Source organism: Macaca mulatta, chromosome 2 (assembly GCF_049350105.2).
Source record: "Macaca mulatta isolate MMU2019108-1 chromosome 2, T2T-MMU8v2.0, whole genome shotgun sequence".
NCBI lineage: Eukaryota > Metazoa > Chordata > Mammalia > Primates > Cercopithecidae > Macaca > Macaca mulatta.
This window is the reverse complement of record NC_133407.1, coordinates 93,791,706-93,815,891: the sequence shown is the minus strand read 5'-3', so window position 1 is coordinate 93,815,891 and position 24,186 is coordinate 93,791,706. Positions and strand designations below refer to the sequence as shown.

Below are 24,186 nucleotides of genomic sequence, written 5' to 3'. Positions count from 1 at the left end.
AGGCCGGGGGAGGAAGGGGCAGGCGAGGAGGGGGAGGAGGCTCCCAGAGCCAGCCTGCCAGCCACTGAGAAACCTTTGTATCCCCTCTCGCAGCAACAGGTCACACCACACGCCTTTTCGAAGGAAGTGGGTAAACAGCACTAAGACTACGTGGGGGTTTTTTTTTTCTTTAAACTTAATATTGATTTACTTTTTGGTGCAGGGTACTGAAATGAGGATGGGACGCGGGAAGCAGCTAAGGTGCGGGGGTGGGGCAGGGCACAGTGGGTGGCTCAGGGCGGCTGTCCAACTCGTATTTCTGGAAACAGCCAGTGCAGGAGTTGGTGTGTCATTGTTCTCCTGCTCATCCACAGCACTCCCCCCCCCAACTCCAGCCCCTCTGGTGCCGCTCCCGTACCGCGCTCTTCCGCTCTCCCCTCTTACCTTACAGGTGCCAACACTCTCACTCCCTTCTCACAGTCCCGACTAGCAGTTAGGAGACCCAAACCTCTGTCCTCAAAACCTTCCTTGCTTCCACGTAACGTTGCTCTGTTCTTAAAAATAAATCCTGCTCGGACCATGAGGCCGACTCTAGAGCTGAGAACCGGCAGGCCTTGGTAAGCTGCCATCTCCCTGTCCAACTCAGCTCTTTGGCCCAGGAAACTGCAGCTCTTCCTCTTAGCCCCAGCCACATCTCCCACTAGACTGTCTTCATTCAACCGTAGCAAAGGGGATGCTCCTACTGTCTCCCCCCACTCCCCATTCCCATCCCATGCCTCCCTGAAAGAAGGGTTTCGGTCGTGCGGGTTTCAAATGGGGGCTGGAGAAAGAGACAGACGGAAGGGCGCTCAAAAGTGCAGGCGATGGGGGAGGGTGATTTCAACTTCCTGGCATCCCACGGCACTGTACGGAGGTGGCTTTTGGGCCGCAGTCACAAACTCCCTCCCACGCAGAGTTCCCAGGACTCGAGCAGAACCAGCCCTGGCATTTCCCCCGTCGATTTCCACTGTGGTGGCTGCAAAGCCCAGGCCGCGCAAGGCTGGGGCTGCGCCGCAAAGGGGCTCAAGTCTTGGGAGGCGGGGTCGATGCTCTCCAGGCACAGGTGCAGGCAGCGCACACTGGGAGAAGGCGGCCGGGACTGGGGAAGGGGGAGCCCAGCAATGCCCGGGTTAGAGGAGGATGAGATGGAGGCGGGGGTAGGGACTCAGGAATCTTGCCCGCCCAGGACCCAAGAGGGTAATTTTAGCCGCTCTCCCATTGTCCCGACGTAAAGATTTCAATAGGTAGGCGCTCAATGCGGAGGGCAATGGCAGCACGTCCGTTACAAATAGGTAGTTTTGTTTCTCTTGTTGTCGCTACACGGAGTCAAACAAAGCCTTGTCTAAGTTTCCTTCCACTCTCTTGTTGGGATCTTTGTGGGTAAAATGCACTTGACTACAAAGGGTGGGGTGGGGGGGAATAGAGAAAAAAAAAAAAACAAAAAAAAAACAGAAAAACCTGATGCCATTTCTTTTTTATAAAGGGCTTAAACCATCAGGGTTACTTATTTTCTTTCTTCTGTAACACTCTCTCCGCCCCCTCCTTCCCTGGTCTACCCTTACTCACCCTAAGGAAATGTACTGAATAGTATCTACCAGCCACGTTCCATTTATTATCTTTACAAAACGGTGCATTGTTTTGTTCCTTACTAACCTTCTTCCATAATCACTCCCCCGACCCCCAACTTCTCCAATCTCTGCCCTTCCTAGCCTGTTACTGTCAAACTCACACTAAATATACCCGCTGGAAACTCAGAAAAGTTGTAAAAAAAAGAATTATGCAGACTTTCCTTAAGTTATTTCCAATCAACCTTCCTGCCCCCCGAAGTTTCTCCTTTTTCTCTCTTAAGTTATGACTTGCTTCAGTTCCTGGGTATCCGGAAAGGGTGAGACTGGGTTTCTCAAAATGCATACATATTCGGCGCTCTTCAAAATAAAGCACTGTTTTCTGTTTAATCGAGGTGTAATATTAAGGTAAACACGGACCTGGAGATTAGGAAAGAGAAAAGGTTGAGAAGATCTGGAGAAGAGAAGGCGGCCACCGGCTTTTCAGCGCGGCTGGTTTCAGGGATGTGGCTGGTGCGCCCCCTGCTGGTAGATTCGCTTTTCCAAGACTATTGCTTTTACCTTTAAAAGAAGGTGTTTGAAAATAATTAAAGTAAAAAAATAAAAATAAAAATAAAAAGGGGGATGGAAGATCAGACTAATTATACATAATCTAAACAAAAGAAAAGTTAACATATCGTATAAGCTGCGGAACCAAATCATAAGAATCAGATTTAATTTGCCTAACTTAGAAATATACATACAACCTCGAGATAAGTGGGAGGTTAGACCATGGGGAAAAATAGGTACAAATTATGAGATTCAACGTGTGAATGAATTATGATTGTCCAGACGCCACGAAGGGCAGACCAAGCATTCATTTTATGATTGTGTATGCATCGGTCTGCTTAATAGCATTATTCCAAAAACTTTAAAAAGCTTGTGGGTAATTGTTTGAAGAAACAACCAGGGAGTTGGTGTGGATAAGGGTGGTGTATATTTGTTAAAATAAATACTAATAACAGATGGTTATAGACACACATCTTTTCAATCTTGCTGCCTTGTCTCTCAAGGCACAATTTTTTTCCTTGGGAGGATATATAACAGCTTTTACACATTCTCAGATGCATGTGTTTGGGCATGAACTCTATAATAATGTATTTAAAAGGTTAAAGGGGTTGGCTAGGTCTTTTATTAATTGCTTTTATCACATAAATAAGCTATGGAAATACATTACAATTGTGTTATCATTGGTTGCATTTATTTACATCTTTATTTTAATTAAGCCTGCTGTACTTATCGAGACAATAAACTAACTGTGGCTGGCGATTATGCATAATAATGTGCTATGAAAATAAGATTAAAGAAGATGGTGATAGCAGAAACATTTTCTCATTAGATTTTTTAGAACATATGCATTTTAAAAAATCAGATCACTGCCCACTCTATTTCACTCCAGCACCATCACTGATCCCTAAATATAATAACTATAACAATTCCAATAGATGACAGAAGCAACACTGTTTTAGGTTTGTAATAGACAGCTACAGTACTAACAACAATATACCATTGACTACTAGACAATCAGAAAAGACTTGGAACAGGATGCTTCATCCTCTGAGAATCTAAAATGTTGCTATTGGCACAATTTATGAAAATTGAAAGTGCTTAATCTAAAGGGAGTATAATACTTCCCTTCCATGGGCAACAAAAAGCTACATACTTTTAGTTAGGAATAAGAATGCATAACTACTGGAATATTCTGATTTTATTTTGTTCTATTATAGGCCCTAGCCAAAAGGCCTTAACTGTTAAGTGTAACTCAATTTTATTTAAAAATCTTTCACATTGTTTTTTCTCTCCTGAAGTCTCCCCAGCACTCCTCAAGTATTATATCTGAAACCAACTGACAATTTTGTGGAGATAGGGGACTGTAGACTTATTTTTTCTTCTTAGTGTCAAATAGAGGTTTAACTTGCAGTAATTAGGTGAGAACTAGCCAAGCATCTTACTATTATGATGCTTGTTAAAAAACGCTTCTTTTCTGCATCTGCATTTGAGTGTGTTCCCCTCCTCTCTTAATCTTCTTATGGAAATGAAGGCAAACGGCAGGGAACCTGCAGAGTCTTGGAGAATGTCCTTGTTAACTGGAATTTCTCAGCATTGCTAATTAGCAGAGTTTGACGACCACCAGTATTGGGGGAAAGCTCTGTTTAACCACTCACAAACCATTCTGAGGAAGAGCAGACTAATTTTATTTTGTAATTAAAATCTGAAAAGAGCCCTATTTGACAGTTAGGGCTATGAGAGTTTTATCTCCCCGTGAAATAATTACTGCCTTGATAACTCAATTTTCTGAAAAATGTCAACTGTGGGCTCCAAAAGTTTTAATTTCATTACGTAAGAAAAAAAAGTGAGAAAAATAGAAGAAAATGTACAGAAAGGTTTTCTAATTCTAGAACTGGTTAAATATACTAGCAGCCAGATGTGGCCAAATGAAGGGGTTTTTTTTTTTTCTTCCTTTTTTTTTGTCATGTTTCCTCCGAATCCTAACCTTCTAACAATCTCCTCTAAAAGTGACCATAGCAGCAATCATACTGCAGTGAGAGAGATCATACCAGTAGTCTGGTGAGAGGAAAATAAAACTAAAACGCTAAGTACAGCAATTGGAGAAAAGTTTCTAATTTTAAAGGCCAAAAATAAAGGAAAATTTAAATGTTTAGGACAATGCTGGTACAATTTGGTGAGATGATATTTGTATTTATCCTGTAATACAAGAAAACTGAGAATTGCAGAGCAAGGAGACTGGCATAAGCCAATTTTTAAAACATTTCCTTCTCCTCTGTAAGTCACAAAAGATCTCAGTCACTTCAAATTGGAGCATGCTACATGACTTCCAGAATGACCAAAGTCTGATTCTTCATTTCAGAAACAAACACATATAAAAAAGGTAAATAAGTGCATTAGAGGATTTTTTCCCTTAAAAGAGCATTGCATACTTTCCAAAAATAATCAACAAGAAATAAGCTGGAAAAGGTTAGGATATAGAAAGTAAGAGCAAAAATTCAAAACTGAATTGTACCGTTGTCAAACTTCATTTCCTTTAGACTGTGAAGGATCCCTCATAGGAATTCCTAGAGGGGATAGACACCTTAATTTTTATAACACAATTTTCAAAATGATAGAAACTCTTTCATCTACATTTCCCCCATTTTTTTCCTATGTCAAACTTGTCAGATTTTGGAAGTGTGAAGGATTAGTGATAGTAACTATAATGAATGTTTCTAGATGATAAAAAGAATAAACATATATCTCCATCCCTTTCTATTTACTAAGATAGAGATATGCATATGGCTGCATGGTACACTGGCAATTTCAAATTGCTTAATCATATTTTTTTCTTCTTGTCTGTCCCTTCAGCACCTTGCCTTTAATTTCCAGAAGTGGTATTACACTTAACAAATGAACAAGGGATAACAATTGCTGTTTCAGTCCAGACCCAATTTCACCAAATAATTTCACTCAAGAGCTGTAAGTACCCTTGAAACCTAAGGAATGCAGAACAGCTTTGCATTCAGCTCCCTTTTTACTCATTCTCTTTCATCTAATTCTCATTGATGAAATAAATACATTTTGAAAAGAATGCAATAGTTATAAAACTAAACATATTTCTCCTTACTTTATAGCAACAAAAGTAGTATATAATCTTTCAAGCTGTATATAATAATCATCATGTTACAGTATTATATATGAACATCCTTATATTCTAGCTCAAATATTTTCTGGAGAAATTAATTCACATTTCACAATTTCATTTCCATTTCTGAATTATCAAGCAATTTTAACATAAGTTAAGATTCTATCCCTGCACTACAGCTGTTGTCCAGGAGAAAATGTAGTGTGACCATTAAATGATTTAATTATTTTAAATATAAATTCCCTTTTAAAAACATAAACTGAAAACCTAAAGAGCTGCCACCAGTGGTTTTCAGTTGCATTAAATCTATGACTTTTATTTTTAAAATTAGGAGAAGAAAATTTTTTAAAAGGCAAAATGATCAGTAGGAACTCTAGGTAGCCCAAAAAGCCACTGGACCTTTTATACCTGTAAATCATTGCTTGAGTCTAAATACGTATCTCTCTGATTGACCACACTATCTCATGCAATTAATCATACCAAAGGAAAAGGTCTTCCTTAGAATCCCACTTTTCCAGTGGCTAGGGTTATTACCCTCATTTTAGAGAAAAACCAATTGTTTTAAATTCTCCAACTGTGATTACTTCGTTTAGTTGTGACCACAACTTTTGTGGGAAAAACAAACCTACACTTTCCTTAAGCTTTCTCTACCCAGTATTAAATGACACTCCAGTGCAGGCTGGGCTACCCTTTCACTGCAAGGACAATTTACCAAGCAGGGAAAACCTCTTTCCCTTAGCCTGGCCCCTGCCACACCACATAAATGGAATTTAGTCTTCTTTCTTCTGGAATCTTACGGACCTTACTGCTACTGTGTTACCCACAACTTCCCTTTCCAGAAGTACAGTTGGACTCAATACAAACCACAAAAGTGATAAAATCTCAGAGGGCTGATGTGTTTGGCCCCCAAAAAAGCAAGTTAGGGAAAGAAATTAGATCTACGTAACATGTGAGGGACAGACAGGAATACTATCAGAGGAAAAGGAAGAAAGTTTTCACCTGTGGCATGAAAAGAAGTTAAAGCAAACCACTGGAAAAAAAAGTCATCCTACAATCACCATCATCCCTAAATGAAACTATTACCACTTTTTTCAAAGATTTGCAGCTGCGGCTGGCCCTGGAAAGTGCTGTAAATCAAAGTGTACACCCATCCTGGGCGGGCTGGCATCCTCAAGGCCTCCCATTGACATCTGGAACCCTCTCCCAAAAGCTATTCTGGCCTCAAAAGAATGCCTGAGAAGTCGGCCTTCCCAGGGGCCCACTTCTGCTTGCCCCCAGCGCCCCTCTTCCAGTCCCGGCTCAGATGGAGTTGGGCTTCCAAACCCATCCCAATGGAATTCTCAGATCGCTGGCCTGATAATCTTTAAAGGCTCCTTCGGAGCTGGGGCTCTGACTTTTATCTTCCCTCCCACCCTTCTTCCCTTTTTGCTGGCTCTCCCCACTCCTTTTTCGTCTCGCCCCACCCCCCCTCCTTAATTTGAAGATCATTGACACGATAGGCTGTAATGAGTCCTTCAGAAACTGTTATGATCTACAGTGACAATCTCTGCACCTAATTCACAGATTATTGACAAGCACCGTGGGCTCAATGGTGTCAAGTTGTACTTGTGGTTTCAACACCCTGCAGCAACCCACGTAGCTGCTGGGCCCTGGATTAGGACCCACAGTCTGGCAGTGCTTATCTGCCCGTCTGAGTGATAGAGAGATGAGTATCAGTCTATACCTCAACTGCTTCAAGCCCGCCTGGGCTTTCTCCCTGGCGCCTTTGTCTGACAGGGTTGGCGCAACGAAACTGAAAGATCTCCAGAGTTTAAAAACAGAGTGAAAGAGCAAATTTAATAAATAAGAGCTCATCCTTGAATCTTAGTCTTTATTAATAGAGTCATGTCCCCTACATCCAAATAACTATCAAACTCCAAACCACATGTACTGTTTTTCAGAGTTCGGGTTCTTTCCTGGGTTCATCATGAAAGATGTAGGGATGAAGGGGAAAAGGGACTGAGGAGTTGGCAGGGACTCAGTGGGCCTAAGCTAAGTGGGCCCATCCGTCTGGATAGTCCTCAGAATCCAGCAAGACTGGTTACTTACAAAGCAGGGCGCCCAGCCAACCCGCGCGGGCTCAGGCCTGGACGCTGGGACAGGAGACCAAAAATGCCCGCCCCGCCCCTAAAGGGCGCTTTGCCGCCGCGGAGAAACGCGGCCCGTTGCCAGCCGCTGCGGTTTTCCCTGCTACTAAGGAATCAGTCACTCGCTGCCCCTTCCTCAGCCCTCAGAGATGGAGGGGCTGCCTTCCTGCTGGCGGCCTTGGGGCGTGGGATTCGCGCAGGTGCTGGGTCCCCCTGGGAAATAACACTGAAATAACACTGCGTCGGGAGAGCTGGGTGGCATTCCCATGCCTGGGCCACCCACTTGTTTAGCTCTCTTTCCTCAACCAGGGGTTATGCTTTCGCCATGGGCCCCAGAAAAGTTGGGCACTCGCTCCTGGCACGCCCACCCGCCCGCAGCCAGGTGCGGCTTCTCCCTCCTGCCTTCATCCTACAGCCTGCTACCCCACAGGCTGGGACCCCTGGGTGCAGAACGGGGTGGAAATCTCCAGGACTCTGCTATTGCACGTTCGACATCACTTCCGAATAGCAGGCATATACTCCCTTTCTGGCTTCGCCTCCAACGTTTTGCTGGCTTTGGCCTCCCTACCTCACACGGGAACCACTGCGCAGCCTTCGGACCTCGGCTGTCAGCGCACCGTTTCTTACTTTACCCGGTTGGCGCGGGTTCACAAAACTAGCACCGACTAAATTATTTCTGTAATTGGGACAAGCCCTTTGGTAGTGCAAAAGGTGGGGGTGCTGTGGCTGGAATCCCGCTTGCCTGTCATTTCGATAGAATTCGGGGTAGAGATTTTATCAAAAGGCTTGATTCTTCTCCTGCCATTGCATCTGAACCTACTTACTAAAAACCCTAAGCCGAGATCTAATTCTGCAACCAGATGGAGAAGTCATCTCTCATCGCACTGAACAGCAATTCCCCTTGAAATGTTATCTCGAATTCGCTAATTTTGAGCAGTGGGAGTAATAAACATAAAGGTATTATAAACCTTGCGTAGCCATAGGATTCAATATTTTAAAAAGCCATTCTTTTTTATGAAAAATTAAGCCGATTTCCATCGATAAGCAAACTATAAAAAAGCGATCTCTAAACTTCTTAAGAGTAAAAGTTAAAATCAATAACTATAACCCTGAAGACGTAAATATTAAAACATCTTGTTCACTCAGCACAGTAATTATTTCTATTTGATTTTAAACAATTAAGCAAACCCACATTTCCCTATTGTTTTAAATTCAGAGGATGTGCCATTTTTACAGTTTCTCTTTCTGAAATAATTCAAAGGCTACTTTTGCCCTCACTTGCTGACCAAAAAAATAAGAAGAAGAAGAAGAAAAAAAAAGAGGCAAAGCTCTTTATTATGTAGACAGGTAGTTTTTGGAAGTGTAAAAATACTCCCCCTTCTCTAGGATAATTTGGATTCCTGGTCAACGAAATGCTGAATTTCAAAGAAACCTTTCTTACCATTGGCACACCTTCCCTGAAATCCTACGGCTAAAAGAAAAAAGATACCGGGCACCTGTTTCTTAGCCAGTATGTGTTTCTTAGCCAGTATCTTCTAAGGAAAAAGTTTGACTAGGATTGGTTTGGGGGATGGGAAGCACTCAAAAGAAGAGATTGGTCTTTTAATTATACTCTGGAAATAAATACATAAAAGCAAGTTATTTCGTTTACTTGAAGACTCAGTTACAATATTTGCAGGACCTCCGAGGGCATTCAAGACGCTGCTGACAACGTCAAAACAGTAATCAGCAGCATCTTCGGTTTAATTTTTTGAAATGTGGACAAAACGGAGGAAGTATACTTTGCTCGATTCTCCACGGCTACAGAAAAAATGTTTTGTTTTTCATCATTTTTCTTTACCTGTTTTACCATCGCAGAACCTTTCAAAGAGTTACAAAACCAAACCGGGTGGGGGATGGCTGGGATGTGAGGAGGAGGAATAGGACAGTCTTTATTTTTTATTGAATTAAAATTGTAGTATCGCCTCTTTAGTTTTTTTATTGAGTTAATATTATATTATCTTTCAAGGATATAAAAATTTGTTTCCGCATCCCGTTTCTTTTTTGGAGGGCAATAAAGAGTATTCTCTAACCCCAGAGCAGGATTCTAGCGATTTCCGGGACTGGCGCTGCGCAGCTCCTACTGTGTCCAACAGGGGGCGCTGGGCACGAACCTGCGCAGCGGCTCAGCGCCGCTTCACATCTGAGTCGGGTTCCAGCCCCGGAAGGCGAGAGCCGCTCGCGGGGTCGAGTACAGTGCTTTAGTCTTCGTGGATAAAAAGAGATTAAAGGCTAAATTCTTTTTTGGGTATATGTGTGTGTGTGTGTGTCGGTGTGTGCGTGTGTGTATGTGTGTGTGTGTGTGCGCGCCCGCGCGTGGGGGGCTGGTTATCAATTTTAACCAACTACGAAAATGTACAGCTTTTTATCCTTTGATGTTCTCATAAAGAAACTCCTATCGGATGAGAAATTACACGGTTTCTGAGCCAACACTGCAGCTATAGTGTGGGGGCAATTATTTAATTAAAAATATATTTTTCCATCTGTTCACATGATCTTTTTAGACGTACTTAAAAAGCTGACACTGATCCCTTTGGCCTGTTAACCTTGCCCCAAGTTTCAAATACTTTTAACTATATCGAAGTCCTTTCTATTAATTTGAAGGAGAAAAAAAGGAGACCTAAATATTTAAATCACCCCTAAATAGTTACTCCTCTGCACTCCCCCGCCCCACCCTTTCTTTAAACAGGGGCTTTTATGTGAGTGACACATTTCACACTTCCGATTCTGCAAAGCCAGGTATAAATGACAAGGAGCGGCTCTAAATAATAATAATAATAAAATCGAATTTGGTACTACATAACACCCAAGTACCGTATAAGAAAAAAATCTAAATAAAATTGTAATCCACCCACCCCCCCCAACTACAAAAAAGAAAAACAACAAAAAAAAAACTCCTTCACCTGTATTTAAATAGCGTATCTTTAATTACAGCAGTTGGGGATGCATGAGGCTGAAATGAAATTAGCAGTCATTACCAGTCCTTTAACTCTGTGGTGCTTTTGATCAGCACTAAATTAGCTTTCCAGTCCTAACAAAGACTCTACAGCAAGCAGTGGGCTGTAAATAAGACAGCGCGACCTGCCCTCAACACCTTTTCTCTTGTCAATCATAGCTCTATCATTCAGCCCAAGATTAACCTTTATCTACCAAATTATAAAAAAAAAAAAGAAGAAGAAGAGGAAGGAAAGAATGAAGAAAAAGAAAAAAGAAAAAGAAGGCGGGAAGGAAAGCCCCCTGACCACCACATGTCGCAATAACAGAGGTTCCCAAGAGCCCCCCTAAAATTGTATTATAATGAGCCCGTGTCAGAATCTGCAATTTCCAAATCATCCCTTCCTACTCCACCCCCCTACACCTCTCGAGTATATTAGAAGAGTCAGAATGCTGTTCAGGTAGGAATCGAATCCTACCCCCTCTCCCCGCCCGCAATGGCTAATTGGGCGTGGACCACCCTCCATAAGTCAATTTGCCATTAGCCTTTCCTCCTCTATTAGTCTAACAAGATTTCGGGAGAGGAGGGGATGTTTGAGGAGGAAACACTGGTGAGTTTAAGACATATATAGAAGTTCCTAGGCTGAAAACAATCAATTTACTCCACTAATACTCTCTACTTTCTAAGTCTGCGGAGGAAAAAAACCAACAGCAATAACAAAAACCCAGCTGCTTTTCCCAGTACTGCATTACGAAAGTAAAACATTGGTTCAAGTTGCCATTAGAGGGCGCCAAAGAGCAAGCCCCATCACCCCTCGCACGACTTCCCGCAGAAACCCTCCCACCTTCCAGCTTCGCCATGCTCTGTAATTCCTTCTCTCAGGTAATATTTCCTGCTTATCCTGCCCCCTTGCATTTCTATCTCCCTCTATGTCAATCTCATAAAAAACGAGGTAACGCCATGTCCCCTTCCTCTTGTTTTGCAACCTCCCCCTACCCCTAACCACCACCAAAATAGTTAAGACGCCGATTGAAGTAGTAGCAACCCCTTAATGATAGGTACCTTTTGAATCAAATCACTCTTTCCATTTAGTAACATTGGTCTGGAAAAGGTTCTTTGTGGGGGTGAAATGCTAGAGTTTAACATTTTTAAGATGGAAGCCTGAATTTTTCATTAATGGGTTTCTTTCTGGGGGCTCACAGATCTATTTCTTCAGTTTCATGGAAAAAGAAACACACCCTTGCAAGACAACTGATTAAGTTCAGTATCAAAACCGTCCAAAATAGAATAAAATAATGTCATTTCATCTCTGCATTTGTTAAAGAATTCTAAATTAGAATTTAATTCCAAAAGTTAACGCTTTCAGACTTAAATCTACCAGTGTTAAATGACTTCCACACAGGGTGTATTTCCAGATCTTTTAAAGGTCAAAAGAAAAAAAAAAAAGAAAGAAAGAAAAACAGAATGAGTGGGGAAGAAAGTGAGGTGGGGGGAGGAGTGAGCTAGCAGTGAATGTCAAAGTTGGGTTGCGAGCTACTTACATGTCCATGCCAGATCAGGGTGTTGTCTTGTAGCAGTTTGATTGGCAGGTAAAAAAGCGAAAGAACGTGAGGGTTCCCTGAGCCTCTTGTCAGCCCAAGCTTGATCACTTCTCACCGGACAGAACCAGTTGAAGGAGCTTGCAGTTCCCCTCTCGTCCTTCATCCAAGGCACCGTGAATCCATTTCGGCTTTTCTTCCCCCCAGTCTTTCCATCAGCCTCCTGCCTTCACCCGCATCGCCTTACACCAGCTTCCAAGACCTAGCCTAGCTTTGCCACTGCAATCCCCTGCAACAAGAAAAATCGTTTATGGCTTAAAACCCCAAATGGCTGATTTTTTAAAAGAGAGAGAGAGAGAGAGAGGGAGAGGGAGAGAGAGAAGAGAGAGAGGGTGAGGGGGAGAGAGGGGGAGCGAGAAGAATGCACCCAGAGAACAACAAAAAAGTCAGTTATCCTAACACTGCTCTATCCCCCCACCGTACAGAAGAAGAATAAAAAAAAAAGCTTTATGTTTTTTTCAGTGGGTATTCAAAGATAATTTGATGCCATTGTTTCTGCTACAGATGGTTCTTTTAAATACAATAACACGGCTCTTTGTGCAGGCTACCCACAATAAAAATCGAAAGCGTTCCCCTGAATAACCATTTTGTTCTCTCTTGTATGGGGCCAACAAAAGATGCCGTGAGGTAATGGGTTCTGTTTATTGAAGCCATAGAATAGGGGTTTGATAAAGATTTTTTTAAAGCAGAAGACCTTGCAAGGTCGGGCTGATCTCTTCATATTTTTTTATTAAAATATTTGTCCAATAGATTATTCCTTGGTGCAGCTGCAGGTTTCCTCCTCAATTCTTAATCAGCCCAAACATCTGTCTCTTTGAGGAGGCTTTTAAAAATCTACAATTGTATCACTGGTGCAGTAACCTTATCAAACCCTGAGTTTTTAGGCTCAGTACAGGCAAAGGCAATGAAGTTTCAATTCTATTTGGTCCTGATGGGGTGAGGCGGAGGGTTGGGGGAGAGGAGATAAGCAACCCCAGATAGAGTGACTGAAAAAAAAAATGAGGCTTTCCTCTCCCCCACTCTCTGGTTGGCCGTGCACAACTGTATGAGCCAGACACACAGATCACTGAGGGCTTCTTTCATCACAAGGTGTTTCTCTCCATCTCTGCAAGACCACACCGGTATGCACATGCTGGACAGGGGCTAGCCATGTTTTCTTAACATATTCGCCCTTTCCTCCAGTAAGGTCTCCAATCCTGGAAAACCTAGGATGGGAGCCCAGTGGGAGGAGTGGAACAAGCTAAAGGTTAGTCTTTAGCACCCAGAAGGTCCTACTCTTGGCTCTTTTTGATTCATCATTAGCTAGCTTTGACACACTCATTGCAGCCTTGTGAGGGACTAGTGGCCACAGCCTTCCTATTACAGCACCCTATCCCCTCAGGCTTGCTCTTACAGCCACCTGGCTTCCTCCCTCTCAGTTCCACAGACAGCTTCCACTTCCTCTCACAAGGGAAGCCCTGCCACCTAGACCCCCCTGAGGTCTGTATCAACTCTGAGAGAGCCTGAACACTTGGCAGTGAGGGCGCTGTGGGAGACAGCGTTAGTTACTGACTAGGTTTGTCTACCTTTCTGTAGGAATTAATGCCAGGGCTTTCTGGGCCTCCAATAGCCCAGAATGACAGTAATCCACTTTCATGACTCCTGCTCTATGTTGTCACTTGTGGCAAGACAATAGTGTGGAAAAAATGGCTTTAATCTTAAAAACATGTTTTCACTGGATTCTCTACCTCTGTCCTCCACCCAGTTCATTTCTCCCTTTCTTCTCATAAACCATTTTAAAGATAAATACTCAAATGAATCCCTCGATATAACTGATCTCAACTTCCACTTTCCCTTTTGGAAACAATTATGTTATTGGTTTACAATTGGTCTGGAGTCATCTAATAAGGAATTTTCATGGACTATCATTTAAACACCAACTAAAGCCTTTCTATGAAGCTTGAAAAACAAAGACATCAGAACAGAAAATTAAGGAATTTTTCACATGGTTGTTTCTCAAAAATTCATTTTGTATCTCACGATAAAGAGTCCAATATCAGTTAGAAAAGAATGAAAGTCAAGACAATACTAAAAAAGTTATGCACCTACAAATACTCTCTGGATCAAGAAAAATGTGTCTGTAAAAGTGTGAGTGCATTGGGGGTAGAAGGAAAGTGAAGAGAGTAAATCAAGAGTGACTTTCAACAGAACAGGCTAAGGTGTGTGAATTTGTTACTTATGGTATTGTAGGAGAGGGTAGGGGCATTATACAAAATTAAATCAATACTAGAAACTTCTTCCAACTAAAAGTGGAATGGAGAAGGGTGAATGTAAAATGTTTTAGCCAGTGTTTTCATAAAAAAGTAATCCACTGGAATAACTGAAGATCTCTTCCTGCTTCTTGTGTCATATGTATTTTTTGGATATCAAAACTTACAAAGGATGCTAACTGAAAAAAAGCCATTTTCTTTTTTTTTTTTTTTTTTTTTTTTTTTTTTTTTTTTTACAACAACCTGAAAGAAGAATCTGAACTGCTGTCTTCTTTCCACTGAGGGGTTCTGGGCTGAATCTAAGACTGTAAGATAGGAGTGCATCAGTGAGTAGCCCAAGGTGACTAAAGGTGAGGAAACCTGATATATCTTATTGGGATTGGATCTATTCAATCCCAGCCATAAGAAAGTTGAAAAACCCCTCAGTTGACCTCGCTCTCCTGTGGGAGATCAGGAAGACATAATTTTTTAGGCAAGTCAGCAAAAGTTGTCTCAAAAACTGTAATGCAATGGCATCCCATCTGACATAGGGAAATGCTTCAACGTTTAACTAAAAAATATAGAATGTGAAACGCAAGCTGCAGGGCCAAGCTGACAAACTGTCTTGATAGATGAGGGAATCAGGAACCAGTAGTCTACAACTGGAAAACTGCTTTTAAAAAAACAAACAATAAACAAACCAAAAAACACAAACAAAAACACTTCCTGTATCCAGAGGGCAGAAACTGAGGTGACTGACCAGTGCCTCTCTGGCTGGAGCAAACACACATCACTGAGGCGATGCTGGGTTGTAGAAATGGCTTTCTCACGAGGTTGGGAAATTTATGGGCATTTATTTACAGGAGGCTCTGAGTTGGAAACTTTACTGTTCAAAAGCGCTCTGGAGCCAAAGTTGAACCCCATATTTTACAAGCAAAAGCCTAGCTGGGGAGATGTGGAAGGTGGGGTTTTCCCCTCACCCTCAGAATGGGACGTCGGTGAATAAATGTCATTCAGCACAAACGACCTAGATTGAGGAAGAAAAAGAGGAAGGGGGAAAAGGAGAGGAGGAAAGAAGAAAGAGAGGGAGGGAGGGAGGACAGAAAGGTAAAGGGGGGAATTTACAAAAAGGGAATTAAGCGGGCTAGTGGCAGAGAGGATTAGCAAGAGGGGCACCCGGGACCTGTTTTTAAATCGCGAGTGCTGCTTTTAAGGAAACACGATACGCACGATCAGGGTCTGGATGTCCCAGTGAACCAATGACCATACACATCACGAGTTTCACACAGATGGCATCATGTCATGCTTTAGTTATCCACTACCGTGAAAGCTGTAGCTTCTCTCTCCTTAAGCAATCACGCCCTGACTGGCCACTTTCTACCCTCTACACGTGGAAAGAAATCGGACTCAGACGGCTCAAGCCCCGAGCCCTCGGCCTCCCAGTGCGGGTTCTGGGAGGCCGGGGCCGCCTCTCGTGACGCGCGCGCTCCTCGCCCTCCACTGGCCGCCCGACTGTGGCGAAGCGCGGCTCCAGCAGGCGCAGCGGCGCCAGGTCCGAGGGGACGATTGCTTTCCACTTTCTGCGGGAGGTTTAGAAACGCGGGCGCTTTTAAATACATCCAGGTATTATTAGCATGTAACCTGGCCTAACACGATTCAATTATTCACTTAGAGAAAAACACAACGACGCGACACCCCACTTGACGCGCACTTCGAAGAGGCCGGGGGACGCGGCAGGGCCGACGCCCACGCTGAACGCGACCTGTCGCAGGACGTGGCTTAAATTCAAACTCTAGCTTCGAACCTTTAGCTCGAGAACGCGCGCGCGCGCGTGCGAAGAGACCTGGAAACCTCATTTTTCAAAGCCTCTAGAATAAACTTCTAGTCAGCCTGGTCGCCGCTCCGTCCTTTCCTGGGTCTGTGGTAACCCGAGGAGAAACCAGAGCTGAGGCCGAACGTGTCTTGACCGATGGGGCCCGGGCTTCCGGGCGCTCTGGGCCCGGCGGGGTGGGTCGGCCTTGTCTAGTTTCGCTGGAGTGGGGAAGCGGGGGCGCGGGCGGCGGGCTGAGCTGCCCTGTGCCCCCAAGAACTGCGCCACCGCTTGGCCGTGTCCGCCAGCCCTCTTCTGTGCGCGTCCGGCCCCCAGGCCTAGCGCGGCTCTGGCGCGGCCCTGGCTCCGAGGGAGGCTGAGGCCCCTCCTCGGAGCGGTACCCGCAGAGTCAGTCGAAGCCCGGGCTTTCCAGGCCCCCCTTCCCCACGCGCCTTCACGGGCTCATGGGCTGCTCCGAGGCGCAGGCGGGCGGCCGAGATCTTCCTGACTCTAGACTCAAATGCCGAAATGAATTTGGAACCGTCTGTTCCTCCGGGCGCACAGTGTGTCCAGTTGGATTCGTTCCCCGTACCCCGTGGGCCAAACGGCGAGCCCAGGAGAACCTTTCTGGAGGGCCGGATCGTGGTTCCCTGGAGAGCGGGGAGGGTTCGGGGGTGGAAAGTCAGGAACCGAGATTGGGCCAGCAAAGGGGGAGACCCTCTCAGAGGAGAGGGGCTCTCAGGTCAGGAGCCACGGACCTGGAAACCTGAGATGGGGAAGGTTGACAGTGCAGGCTCGCTGGCGGCCTGTCTGCTAAGTGGCCATGTACCCGGCCAGCATGGCCTGCCTTCTCACCCTTCTCACACTTTTGGAGCTCTGAGGCTCCCTCAGGCTGTTTTATGCTCTGGGACTTGACAACAAATAGGGACTAGAGAAGGGTGTAACTAAGTGGAAATTTAGAGGTAGAAGCAAAGCCTATAGAGAGCCTTTAAATCCATTTACATTCTTTTGTTATATACAAATGAAGTTATACGTACAATCGTGTTTTGTCTTCATGTGCTAAAAGTATTACTTTTAAAACGCTAACCACTTAAAATATGCCACAAATTTTGTGACCCTTTTTTTTTTTCAGTTTCTTAATTTAACGATATATCCAGTGTTTCAATAAATGCAAATATCTCTGATCTCTCAACCTCTGAATAACAGGTTACTGGAGAGAGGGGAAGGGACCATGGATATTTGTCTGGTGTTTCTCTGGCATATCCTTACCAGGACCATGCTTTGAAAATCGCTTCTTGCATCAATCTGAGATAAATTAACTCGTTTTTTGGGGTAAAATACGTCCTCCTATCATCTGTTGGACTTCAAGAACAATTGAAACTAAGGCCATTTTCCAAATGTACACCTTATGCATATTGTGATTGCCAGTACGTAGTTGGATCTCCTAGGCTTCTATTCTCTGAACCAAAATTCACACGAGGGAATCCCATGAACACAATTGTAGACTCAGTGCAAAATCTGTACATAAAAGTTGGAAAAGACATCTCACAGTGTAATGGTTATTTATTTATTTTTTCTAATTCATATGCCCAACAATGGGGAGCTGGTTTGGGTGGCTTACCTATACAGTCTTGAAGAGAGTAAGTATTATGGTGCATTTTGAGAGAAAAGGAGAATGCCATTTTGGGTTTTGGCGGTGGACAGGAATTAATGATCCAAAGAAACTGATTCCAGGAATTTTTGTTCATACCTCCCCCTCCAACTCCTCCTCCTAACACTCTCCCTTCACCCTTGAAGAAAGGGCAACATTTCTATTTGCTTGAGAGTGAAAGAGGAAAGGAACCAATCTTTAATGAGTATCTATTATGTACCAGATACTTTCTCTTATTTACTTCTCATAATGATACTGTAAAATTGGAATTATTATACTTCCCCTCACCCCAGCATCCCCTCATTCCAGAATAAAGGAAGATCCAGCTAGGTTAAATATCTGTGGTTTCACAGCTGGGAAATAGTAGATCTGGGTTTCAAATCTAGGTCTATAACTTTAAAACCCAGTCTGGTCTTTAGAATCTGGTAGACTGAGTCTCCACAGACTCAAGCAAGCATCACTGGTTGCCGACTGTTGTGGGTACAAGAGAAAAATTTGTTATGAACAAATTTGTTGTGGGCTTGTCTTTTTCTTCTCTCCTTTCTCTGGAAGGAAGCCTCTTAAATCTGGCTCCCCTTAGGATCTTTTGGCTACGGAGAGATTGACTAAAAGCGGTAATATAAAAGTCTGTGCCTTTTTCCATACCAAACTTGGGCCTAGAGTTTAAACTCAATTTTCAGATTATAGATCTCAATTGGCATTAGCTCTAAGGCTATCCATAGGCTGGCTTCATCCAGTTAATGATTTCATGAGGACAGACTCACATAGGTCAAACTAAGTATCACTGTTAACACTCTAGCCTCAGAAACCCAAAGGATGGGAGGGAACTATAGTAGTAGCAGAACACATGACTGCTAATTAACCTTATTAACATCTGCAAACCAGTGAACATTTATACTTTTATTTTTTCAGGAAGGCAATTACAATTTTTTGCCTTTTATTAACTACCTCCCCCCATCCCTGATAGTCACTTATATCAAAACTGCCCTTTAAAAGGTCAGTAGAAATTATTTTAAAACATTCAGATATAAAAAAGTATTGTTATTTTAATAGGCACTGTGAATACTTTAATTTGTATCTTGTATTAAATTAAACATATGGTGAACAAGGTATAATAGATTTTCTATAATTTTGCTGCCAATGTGGCAACAGCAGCCAGTTACTCTCACCAGCAGACTTGTCAGTGGTTTGTTTACTAGCTTATTTGAATTAAAATAAAGCTTCGCTTCTGCTGACTGCACATCATTATCTATGAGACCATAATCCTGCTAGCAAATCCTATATCTTCCAGAACTGGCTCTTTTGTTTGGGATTACTGAGAGCTTAGCCTATAACAAAGAGGAATAAGGCATCCCTCTCATCCTCATAATTAAGTGTGGGGACTAATTTAGAAACAAACCCAGAAAGATGTACTATTTGGAGTTATATTTCTATACAGAATAGAGGAGAAACAGGATAGGCCAAACACCTGATTGTTAACAGAATGTTTAAACTATTAAGCAAGTGTACTACAGGAATCCAGCTTGTTAAAATTAAGAGCAACAGCAAATAAGGCATTGATGGCCTTTGCACGGGGCAGTAACTCTGTATGAGGGATCTGAAGGTATGTTTGGGAAGAGGAAGTATTAGGGTGTCAAGCTGGAGATGTGCTGTGTACTTTCTCAATGCCATTTATTGTCTTCTTTCATTTTTCTAACAGGCTGCACAATTAAGAGTTATTGTTATGAGTAGAGCTGTTAAAATGCTGAATCAAAATAGCAAAACACTTTTTTATTCACCAGAACAAATATAACTTTTGAAAATTGTCATTGGAATTGGTTAACATTTTACTTCCAAGGTGCATAAAACTTAGCAGAAAGAAAAGAATAGGTGATTTCCTGGCCCTTTCCATGGCTCAAAACAAACCTCCATGTATTCTTATAGCCCAATTCTATCTGTATTTAAGGAGATAATTTTACAAATAGGATGTATATAAAAACAGCCCTCACAATCTACCATCCATTTATAAACTGATATCTGTTTGATAAAGAAGAGAGAAAACACAAGGGTTGATTTATCAATGTCTTCAACATTAATTGTCACAGATGGGAATTCTCAGAACCTCTGTGAAACCAAACCAGACTCTGGCGAATTATAAAGCAGGTCCTTAGACTTTAAAAACATTTAGGCAAAGTGACAGTTCAGAACATCTGTTAGCCTTCTGTCTGAGTATAAACTAGATGTCATGGAGTGCACAGCTGTAGGCATTTTAGGCTTTTTTTTGCCAACATCTGTCACAGCAGTACAATAATATAGGTAATTATCAACACCTTATATAAACTGTTTGCTATTTTAATTTTTAGAAAGAGTAAAATTAGTGTTACAGTCCTTGGCAAAAATAATTGAGATGAATATAATCATCCTTATCTAAAGATGAATAAATGATCCGATCATTCTTTGAAAAGCACACATTTTGAATATTTTCTGCAGCCAATATGGGTATTATATCATTTTTAAAAGCAAAAATTGTAAGTGATCTTGTTTTTGAAAAATAAAAGAAAAATAAAGACAAACCACAGGCCAAAGTAATTTAAGGGAAAAGGAAGAAAGAGGCCAATAATTTGCTATCCAGAGCAACCAAAAGTGATATAATTTGTGGTAAAAAGATAGCATTTGTTAATATCACACGTTGTGGCATTGATTTCATCTTTGTAAAAATTAAAAATTCATTTTATAATGTAATCTATAGTAGTGAATTATTTTAAAAATTGCCTTCCTCCTCTATCTTCTCCTGGTCCTAGAATTTTTGCAGAGAAATGGCAAATAAACCTGTAACTCATATCCTGCCACCTTAGTTAATTTGAAAAGCATTAGCTCTCCATATAAGTCTAAGGACCATTTATTCCATTAATACCACCTGGATATGAATCATCTACAGTGTATATCCTAAGGGCATTATTGTCTCATACCTGATTCTCTTGACCTATACCATAATTGTTTTCAGTCTAAAGGACTCAGAACAGCAAGACTATATTCCAAAGCACCTGTTCTGGGGAAGATGCCAGTCAATAATGTCTTATTGAAAGACCAGGTCCAGCTAGAGGAAATAAAGGAATTGAGCTGCAGTTGGATTTCATCATCTAAACATGCAATGTAATCTTAACCAATTCATTACACACCCCTTTTGTTTCCATTACAAAAGGGATGTTACCTTTGTCAGAGGTTGTAATTCCAGTATGTTCAAGCAAAGACAAGGGAGAAATTGAAAAAGTGCTATCAATTCTACCCACAGCCAGGAAGAGCCATAGGGTCAGAAGGCCATTGTCACTGCCCCATGTACAGTTCAGACTAAACCATAGATAGCTAAAGTTTTCATTGAGCTAGAAAGGTATAATAAGGGAGAGTCACAGAAAATACTGAGTAAGAATTGGAGCAGGAAATCATTTTTGAATACGTTTGGCTTAACACGTATGAAGTTGAACCAAATGGTTGTCTCTATTTGGGCAATAGTTGTGGATGCTTAAAATTATGCTTTCTTAGAATAATCTTGTGGAGGAGGCAAATTTTCTTAATAGGCGGTCACTATGGCAAAAACAATGAATCACAAATTTCAGCATTCATAATCTAAAGGTCTAGAAAGGGTTAAAGGGGAAAGAGAAGGAGGAAGTAAATATAGCTATAAAGGGCAGACAGCTTGGCCCAAAAGGAAGGATTAAGAATGAAGAAAGTGATTAAAAAGAAAAGAAAGAAAAAGAAAAAAGAAGGTGTGATAGATACTGACAGAAAATAAGGCTATCTGAGAGGGTGGGGGAGGAGCAAGGAGGATATTGATTACCAAATGGAGTATTAGGGACCAATTTAAAATTTAGGGACTGTGAGTGTTAGTGCTTCCTAAAGAGTGTTCCCTTGTAAGAAATGCGTCTTAGAGAAACGTTTTAAACTAATATGTTAGTGGTATGGTTTTGAAGCCTGTTAAAGTGGGTTCACTTGATACTTCTCAATGTTATATTTCTTTACCAGTGAGGAAAACTCAGTGTATTTTGAGGTCTAGTAAAGGGGAAAAAAAGAAAGTAAACCATTTTCCAAACAACTTGGAAAATATCTTATTTCAATAATGAATTTGATTCCTTAAGGACATTACTTTTTTGTCATCTGGTTTTAAATATTTGGAACAAAGTAATGAAATAAGGATATCTGCAAATATTAGATATTTGAGTGAACTTCAAAAATCATTCTTTACTAAAGTTAAGTTTATAAGAAAATATATATTACTTTAGAGTTTACATTGTGAATTTGAACGCATATTGTCTGTAAATATCTCTCCTTGATTGCTTGGCACTCTTGGATTGATAAGAATAGTACTTTGTTAGGGTCCACTTTATATTTTGAAAATTATTTTCTAGAAGTCAGAGCTAGCATATCCACCCTCTGAAACACACACAGTTTGCAGTCAGCGTGCTCTCATCTTCTACCCTCTTTTGTGCTATCGCCTCCCCCGGCTTGTGCCCACTTCCCTCATCTTCTTTCATTAAGTGTCTTAATCCAGGCTGATCTTTCCTAGGTAGTATCCTAGGCTTGCCCCATCCTTCAGCTTTTCAAAATCTGAAACAAATGGCTAATAGATGGATTCACCAAAATGTACTGATGACTGATAACAATGTGCTTTTTCTTCAAAGTTACTAGCCTTATGCCATAAGCTTTTGAAGGAGGGGGGTTGCAGATCTTGGTCGGTTTTGTATCCTCTGTATCACTCAACAAAATGCCTTCTCCATAGCAAATACTCATTAACTTGTAAGTGAATATTTGTTGAGTTTTGTTTTTTTCTCCCTAAATCTAGTCATAAATCACTAAGTGAGCGTATTCTTTTATTTTTTTTACTTAAAAATTTTGGTGACTTATATTTTAGGTTCCACTAGCTAGAGATACAGTGGTCAGGTAGAACTGAGCCTTTAAAAGTAATATTATTTTTTTCCCTATTGGTGTTTATTATCAGCATAGTAAAGATAAATTTTAAAATGAAGATGCAATCTGTAATACTACAACCTTAACACCATAAATAATTTAATATTTCTATATTCCCTCCTGATCTTTGGCCCACAGATAGTTAAAAATTGTATTTATATAATACATTTATTTTTATGTTTATTTAATTTTACTGTGTTTTGAAATTGAATTTGTCAGTAAGGGACACAGCATTCCTCTAAATATTACAATTTCCAGTGGTGGAATTTTAGGTCCCCACAAAAAGCCTGAGAAAGACATTTTTGGAATGGGGAGAGCTTTTCAGAATTTTCTGTCAAACTAATACAAGGCCAGTGTCCAAAAATAGCTAATCTTCTATGATTTAAATAACAGGATCTTCAGTTATAGAAGGGGAAATTGGAAGCATGGAATTTCAGGGACTTAAAGTAGTCCTGAGAGAAAGAGAAGATCCAAACTGGGAATTAATAGTTGGTATTAACTCCATTTTAACCGTTGCTAACTGGAGGTATTTATCTGTCCTTCCTGGAGTCCATTTAGAAAAAAAAAAACCCAGATCTCCGAGTTTTTCTGTCCTTATTACAAATATATTCCTCATAATAGTTTCGTCAAAAGGGTTTGGATGTGTAGGCCATATTCACCAGCATGGAAAAAAATTATTTTTCCTATTATCAATGCAATCAGCCACTCCTACCATCACCCTTGCAAGCAGCCCAAAGTCCTTCACAGAAGAAACACTGGAATGTTTTGTTAATCGAGGGATCATATTGGACATTTTCAAGTATTATGGAATTAATATTTTTACCACTATAGAGCCAAAAAGATTTGGAAGAACTGCCACAGTGCAGAGTTTAGCCTTGAATGTCCATTACCATCAAATACAATGATTAGAAGAATACAAAAAAGTAGTTGATTAGAAATATGCACTTGAATGCAGCCCATTTCTCTCCTTTTTCACACCCTATTATGACCTTAATATTCACTGTGGTACTTATATATTTAATAAGTAGTGATTCCCTTTGACATACACACCACACACACACACACACACACCACATTCCTAGACACCCAATTGCAGGAGGCTAATCTGTTATGCAGTGCAGTTTAATCAACCATTTTTTCTTTAAGTGGGATGGCATTTAGAGCATTTTTCTTTCCTAACGTGAAACCAAAATCTTACAAGGCTGCCACCAATACGTAATATTGTCAGTCTAAACATAGAAGGAGATTGCTTCCTTTTGAAAAGCTAGAGTTCATAGGATCACAGAGCAAGATCTTCTGGAATTCTCTGTCTTATAATTCAGCTTATCCCAAAGAGGCCAGGAAATCAGGCCACAGGCCAGGCAGAGAAAACTGTGCTACATAGAAAATGCAGAGCTGATTCCCATCTTGCACCTGCAGAATCTGCTGTCAGCTGTTCAATTCTAAGTTCTGTGGCTTTTCCGGATTCCTGCTTGTTGGCTGTCTAATTTATTAACTCCTTAATATCTGCAGCAAAGACAGCACAGGCAAATATTTATGGGACTGAGAAAAACACACAAAAATGAAAGGGTGATTGAGGAGGCTGACTGAATTTTGTGT

The 24,186-nt window shown here is 41.5% G+C and overlaps 1 protein-coding gene across 1 annotated transcript in view; it reads right to left on the bottom strand.

Annotated features, from left to right (window-relative positions):
- LOC114676301 (uncharacterized) overlaps nucleotides 1-24,186 on the bottom strand; it is a 778,104-nt gene that overhangs the window by 29,678 nt on the left and 724,240 nt on the right. Inside the window, exon 6 of the mRNA XM_077991694.1 lies at nucleotides 11,901-12,186. The gene's annotated coding sequence lies outside the window, so the exon portion shown is untranslated. The remainder of the gene's footprint in view (nucleotides 1-11,900; nucleotides 12,187-24,186) is intronic.